Raw genomic sequence first — 7,304 nt, forward strand, 5'->3', positions numbered from 1 at the left:
CATAGTTGCACCTTGTTTAGACTCACATGTGCTTTTACATAACCTCTGCTTCCAACTTATCTGCGCAAAATGTGTAAAATGTATAGGTGAACAGGAAAAGATCTGATTAGGTCAAACACAGTCTATAGGCAAGATTCAGCTGCTGGCCGGGAAGCTGTCACTGCTATGTTTAACTGTGGCCTGTCTAAGATCTTGTGCAGCTGGAATTGAAAGGATGCCTTTCATGTTATGTTATGTCCACATATTCCGTCTGGTATGGATTTGAACCCCCAAAAATGCACAGTAGTCTGAATAAGATATTCAATTAAGCAAAAATGTATTACAATGATTCTACTGTTCACTTGTTTCCATTCATTTCTCCTTTTTTTGTTTTGCCGATGTGACCACATAGCTCTGGGCGTCTTGTGGCATTCAGCTGTGTGAGAGATGGCTGTTTCATGGAGCAGTTTGGGAAATTTGCTCCGGACCTCGATTCTTCTTCTGGGAAGCAAACTTTAGAATCTCTTGTCACAGATTTGGGGTTGGAACATTTGTTGCCCTCTTGTATTTGGGAACATGAAATCTGTGGAACTGTCTCATTTCCTGCAGTCGCATCAACAGCTGATGATCCTGCGTTCAAAAAGTCACTCAATTAGATAACACCAAATAATATATTTCTTCTTAAATTGCATTCTATAAAATGTTTGTCTGATTGCATTTTTTCTAAATGTTTTAGGATGGATGATTTCTTTCTACTCCTCTTGTTGTTGCCCACCATAATCTGAGACATGTCTAGCACTTCCAGAGCAAATAATGTAGGAGTCTCAAATCTTCACACAAAAACACCCACACACATTCCTCCTCCTAACCTTGTACTATGCTGAACCCCTTTCCACAAGAGCCCAGAGTTCCCAAACGTCCTCCAGATGATCTTTGCACAGGAGCCAAAAGCCCCAAAGCCGAGCAGCTGTGCTTCATTTCCGGATTGGAACTCCCTTGCTTCCATTCAAGGGATGCAGCGGGGGCCTCGGCTCTCCTACGCTATCCTCTTCAGCTGGTCGTCCTACGCCAAGATAGGTCTTGGAGGATTGCACAGCTGTACTACAGACTTCGCAGACTGATTTAATGCTTAACTAATTTCTGTCTTAAATAGTTGAAACTGTGGGAATTGTACTCAATTGCAAGCAAATGCAAGTCTGAAATTGCAAGGAAAAAAACAATACTTGCGCATTGACACGGTTCCAAAAACAATCGGCTCTTTACCAGAAACTTTGCGACTTGTGGCGAAATGTGAATATTTTTGGAGTAAACGTGTTGTGCTTGGAGAGCTGTAAATGTTGGAGGGCTTCTTGCTCTAGCATGCTCTGGCCAGGATTCCTTCAACATCCTGTTTTTTTCCCCCTCTCTGCAGTGAGCGCTCCCAATCTCAAGCCCTCTGCAGTGGATTCCCAGATGAGCCATCGTATCGCATGCAACTAGCAGATGCTGCTAAGAGCTTAGCCCGTTTTCAGCACAGTACAGTATATCTTGCTGTATTCTACCACGCATTGCTTGTCATTAAACAATTTTTAATAGTAACACGACTATTCCGTATGATAATAACGCGGGAAGTGAGTACTACTGACTATGCTCGCATCTCTGCTTCCAACTTATCTTGACATCTTTGCAGAGATTTTTGGCACAAAACAATTTCACAGTTTATGTCTGGCTGTTTTGGCCGGCGAGATTGTCATGCAGCCCCATCACAAATGGCTAAGGATGCAGATGAGAGATTCTCCACACATAAAACCCTCTGGAGGAAACAGCATTTTCAAGTCACACTCCCACTTAACCACAACAGTGCAGGGGGAGATGGAGTGATTGGAGAGAAAGAAAATTGTAGCATCTGGAGGAAAAAAAACAACAAAAAAAAGACTTGTTTTGTAGGCTTGTAAAATGAAGGCAATAATTGTTTGAGTGCATGACTGTTCCACTTGTTTATGACTGGTATAATATAAATAGGCCTTGAAAGGCTGAAATCATGCCTTCCTTGTTAACTCGGTAAAATTACATTTGGTGTCAGCGGCTGATTCTTTGCCCTAGGATGGTCTCCTCAGCTTCCTTAGCTTCTTCTTCTTTCCGATCACTGATTTTGCAAACGTTTTACGCCTTCCTGACACAAGCCTTCCCATTTACCCGCGGTTTGGACGGTACAAAAATCCACTGGTATATGCATCCCTAGTGGCTGGGTTCTCAGCTTCCTTAGCATGTGTAGTAACGTTGTGTAGTAACGTTCGGTGTGTGCAGGGTAGATGCACCTTGGTTCACTGTTCCACTTACTACAGAATGTGTCTGTTTGTTCTAGTTTTACCCCGAAGAGCTGCTGGCTACTGGACACAATGAACCTCCATGAGGACCTTAGCGCCTTGTGAAACTGTCCTAATAATAGTTGTGAAAATCCTTAATCTGCACTTTTTTATGCATTACATATCAATTTCATGCTGCAACAAAGGCATTGTTGCATCTAAATATTTTTCTGTCCCAAATTATTTTACATTGTAAATAGATTAATCAGTTTTTCTTTTATTAAATCAGGACTGTAGTATAAGAATGAACTAAAGGCACCTAATTCTAAAAAAATCCTAATTGGATTTTTTAAAAGACTGTTCTTAGCTTTGAGCTGTGCTGTTGGGCAACGTGCAAGTGTTAAAAGTTGGCTAAACTACCCTTTACACCCCTTGAAAATACCCCTTTGTCTAAACATGGTTGAAATATGTTCTTGCTATTGTTGTGTGTCTCTGGGATTCGTGGGCCCTGCAGAGGTTCTCTGTGCCACTGCTCACATTGTTCCTGGCGACACTGCATTAACAACTGTCAGCAAGAGGTGACCTCTTCTGAAATCTGGTTTGTATTTAAATGGGAGTGAAGGCCAGGAAGGTGCAACACTAGCCAGCTATCAGTAAGTCAGCGGAACCACTTGTAATAAAGCCCAGTAAATTGTGCTGAAATCATTTTTATGGTAATTTTCATATACTTCAGAATATTATGAAGAGTGATCAGATGAATTGCAAAGTCCGTTTAAAAAAAAACATTTCCCCTGCATTTCAGCCCACCAACAGGAGGACCTGCTGAGATCATTTCAGTGATCCTCTCATTAACACAAGTGAGAGCGTTGAGGAGAACAAGGCTGGAGATCATTCTGTCATGCTGATAGAATAGCAGACTGGATGCGGTAAAAGGAGGGTGGTGCCTGAAATCATTGTTCTTCTGTTACCATGGTTACCTGCAGTCATCACTGTGTTGCATAAAAAGGGGCTTTACAGGCAAGGATATTGCTGCTACTAAGATTACGCCTCAATTAACCATTTATCAGATCATCAAAAAATTAAAGGAGAGAGGTTTAATTGTTGTGAAGAACGTTTCACTGTTCCCAAGAAAGTCCTGCAAGCGTCAGGACCAACAACAACAACATTTATTTCTTATATAGTCCAAAATCACATACAGTATGTCTCAATGGGCTTTGACAGGCCCTACAGTTGACACCCCCCACATTTGACCCTTCTGCACACAAGGACAAACTTCACAAAAAAAAACTCTAGGAGAGAGAAAAAAAAAAGAAAGGAAGAAACCTTGGGAAGGAGTGATACAGAGAGGGACCCCCTTCCAGGGTAGAGTGGTGTCAGTGCAGGGTTGGGGATGATATAATAATAAGTCCTACAGTTGTAGGGTTGGAGAAGTCCAGAATGTAGTCCAATGTCATGGTCTAGATTACGTGTCCATAATGATGCTACTGGTCCACTTGAAGATCCCTGAAGCTGTAGTTGTAACGGTGGTGGTGGCTGTGGTGACCCTCTGGTTTGTTTCATGGTATGTCCTTGTTTAGCAGTTGTCAGGAACCAGGATTTATTTGCTGGTCTCTTCACTGGGGTCTGCCAGTAGTCTGGGTGCTTGATTCCGTGTCTCGGAAACAAACAGAAGCAGCGGCAGACGGTTGCACTGTACGACCGATACTAAAATATGTGGTATATTGGTGCTACAGTGGCCCGGTACCCTAACTAGGACAGCCTAACTAGGGTGAATTTAACTTTGTCCGTGTCTAACAGGGGGACTCTTTGAAAAACTGGACTTTATAATTGACACTGCGTCAAAGTGAAGTGAAATGAGGGTCTAGGATTTTAACAAAAAGCCAGAGAAAACAGATATGTTTTGAGATTGGATTTAAACACTGAGACTGTGTCTGAGTCCCGGATACTGACAGGCAGGCCGTTCCTCAACCTGCGGAGCTCAACCTAAATTTGATGGGTAACCAGTGCAGTGATTGTAAGACTGGGGCGATGTGGTCAAATTTCCTAGTTCTAGTTAGAACTCTGGCTGCAGCATTCTGTACTAGCTGGAGTTTACTCATGCACCTACTAGAGCATCCAGACAGTAATGCATTGCAGTAATCTAACCTTGATGTAATAAATGCATGGACCAACTTTTCTGCATCATGCATTCAAATGATATTTCTTATTTTTGCAATATTTCTAAGGTGAAAGAATGCTATCCTGGTGACATTATCTACATGCAAATTGAATGAGAGACCTGCATCAATGATGACACCTAGATCCTTTACTTCAATACTTGGTTAAATAGAAAGGCTATCCAGGGTTATGATGTAGTCAGCCATCTTATGCCTGGCTGCTTGAGGCCCAAGTACAAGCGCTTCTGTCTTGTCAGGGTTTAACAGGAGAAAGTTGATGAGCATCCACTGTCTAATGTCCTTCAGACAATTCTCTATTTTGTTCAGCTGCTGCCTCTGATCTGGCAATGCTGACAGGTACAGCTGTGTGTCGTCAGCGTAGCAATGAAAGCTAATACCGTGTTTGCAGATAACGTCGCCTAAAGGTAACATGTATAGAGAAAAAAGTAACAGACCTAGGACAGAACCTTGTAGAACACCAAACTCTACTTTACTATGTGAAGACGAAACACCATTGATGTCCACAAACTGATATCGCTTGGTCAAATATGATCTGAACTATTCAAGGGCTGTTCCCTTAATCCCAATAACATTCTCTAACCTGGCAAGGAGAATAGCATGATCGATAGTGTCAAACGCTGCACTCAGATCAAGCAAGACAAGCAGCGAGATGCGTCCCTGATCAGAGGCCAACAGCAGGTCATTAACCACTTTAACCAGCGCTGTCTCAGTGCTATGATGAGGTCTAAATCCCGATTGATATACTTAATGGATATTGTTACAGTCTAGGTATGCGCTCAGCTGCTGGGCTACGACTTTTTCTAAGATTTTTTAAATGAACGGAAGGTTGGATATCGGTCTATAATTTGAAAGCTGACTGCGATCAAGATCAGGCTTTTTAATCAGGGGTCTAATGACTGCTACCTTGAACGAACTTGGTACGTGGCCAGTGCTAAGCGACGAGTTAACAATTTTGAGGGTAGAATTTATAATATCGGGTGCTATTTGCTTAAGGAACCTTGTTGGAATCGGATCCAAAGTGCAAGTACATTGATTTGACGACGAGATTAATTTGATTAATTCATGCTCTTTAATAAGGTTGAAAGGTTCTAATCGGTGGTCTATTAGAAGATTATTTTCCATGGAAATATCGTCGGAGCTATTTGTTGTGCTTTTAATCTTCTCTCTATTCGCGACAATTTTAGTATTAAAGAAATTCATAAAATCATCGCTACTATGATGATATTGAGTGGTAGTATCAATTTCTGTCTTATTCCTGGTTAGTTTGGCTATAGTTTTAAACAGGAATCCGGGATTATTTTTGTTTTTGTCTATTAACGAGGAGAGATACGGTGTTAATAAACCTCTGTGCCATACTTGATGTAATTGTCCGTTTGTCTCTATAACGAGGGGGATTGAGTTTGTTATGTCTGAGACATATTTTAAAAGCGATGAGGAAATGATCTGAGACCATTTCAGATTGCGGAAGAGTAACTATATCTTCTATATTTAAACCGAAGGTCAGTACAAGATCGAGCGTGTGACCACCTTCATGAGTAGGTCCTGTTATATGTTGGTTAACTCCAACTGAGTCTAATAAAGACAGGAATGCTGTTCTTAGTGAGTCTTCTAATTTATCACAGTGGATGTTAAAGTCGCTGACAATTAGGGCTTTATCCACAGATACAACTAATTTGGAGACAAAATCTGTAAATTCACTAAGAAACTCAGAATAAGGTCCAGGGGGTCTATAAATAATAATCAATGGAATGAATTTAGGATTTTTATTTTGTGAGACTACATGAGTTATATTGGTATGTAGAATCTCAAAAGAGTTAAATCCTTGTCCGGGTTTATGAGTAATACCGAGGTTATCCTTATAAATTAGTGCGACGCCACCTCCTCTTCCAGTTAAGCGAGGTTGGTGTACATAGCTGTATCCAGGAGGACTAGACTCGTTCAATGCTACAAATTTGTTTTGTTTTAACCAAGTTTCGGTCAGGCACAGTACATCGAACCCCTGATCTGTAATCATTTCATTGACAATGAGCGTTTTAGGTGTGAGAGATCTAACATTTATTAATCCTATTCTTATGTCGGGGGTGCTGGTGGTAGGTTCAGAAGGAGTGATAGTAACAGGTAGTAAGTTGCTGAAACAGACACCCTGCCCAGCCCATGGAACAGACACAGTGTCAGCATATTTATGAGTTTTATTATTAATGTTTCTTGTAGAATCTCTTGTTTTAATAGAGCGAGGTAAAGACACAGTGTCAATATTGTACACACACAAATGGCAGACACTCGGTTTAGCCAGTCTGTCTGCTGCCTGGTCTCGGCTCTGGCGAGTCAGTTTTGTTTTTTGGTTCTAAGACTATGAGCTAAGTTTTTAGACAACTGAGTGGCGCCCACCCAGACCAGGCTTCCCCCTAAATGACCAGCTCCTAAAGATGATTCAGGTGCATGACCGAGGTGCCACCAGTGCAGATCTTGGGGAGGTGCTTTGCTCAGTGGCACTTCAGAGGCACCTTGGCAGATCGGGATTCGAACCGGCAACCCTCTGATTACAGGGCCGATTTCGTAACCACTAGGCCACCGCTGCCTTGAAAAGCCCCATTCAGATTGTTTGGGGAATCTAGAGAAATGACTGCCCAGAGCAGAAGAGGTGAGTGCTACCGACCTGTCTTGTGCCATCAGTAAAACATCATGCTTCTCATGCATGGTGTGGGCTCACTCACAATTTGCCTAAGAACTCAGCCATGAATAAAGAATGGTTCTCCCAACCACCCAAGAACAGTTTGGTGAAGAACAATGCCTTTTCCAGGGTGATGGAGCACCGTGCCATAAGGCCAAAGTTGCAGAGGTTTGACTATTTACATAAACTTGA

The sequence above is a fragment of the Denticeps clupeoides genome, chromosome 7 (assembly GCF_900700375.1).
Source record: "Denticeps clupeoides chromosome 7, fDenClu1.1, whole genome shotgun sequence".
NCBI lineage: Eukaryota > Metazoa > Chordata > Actinopteri > Clupeiformes > Denticipitidae > Denticeps > Denticeps clupeoides.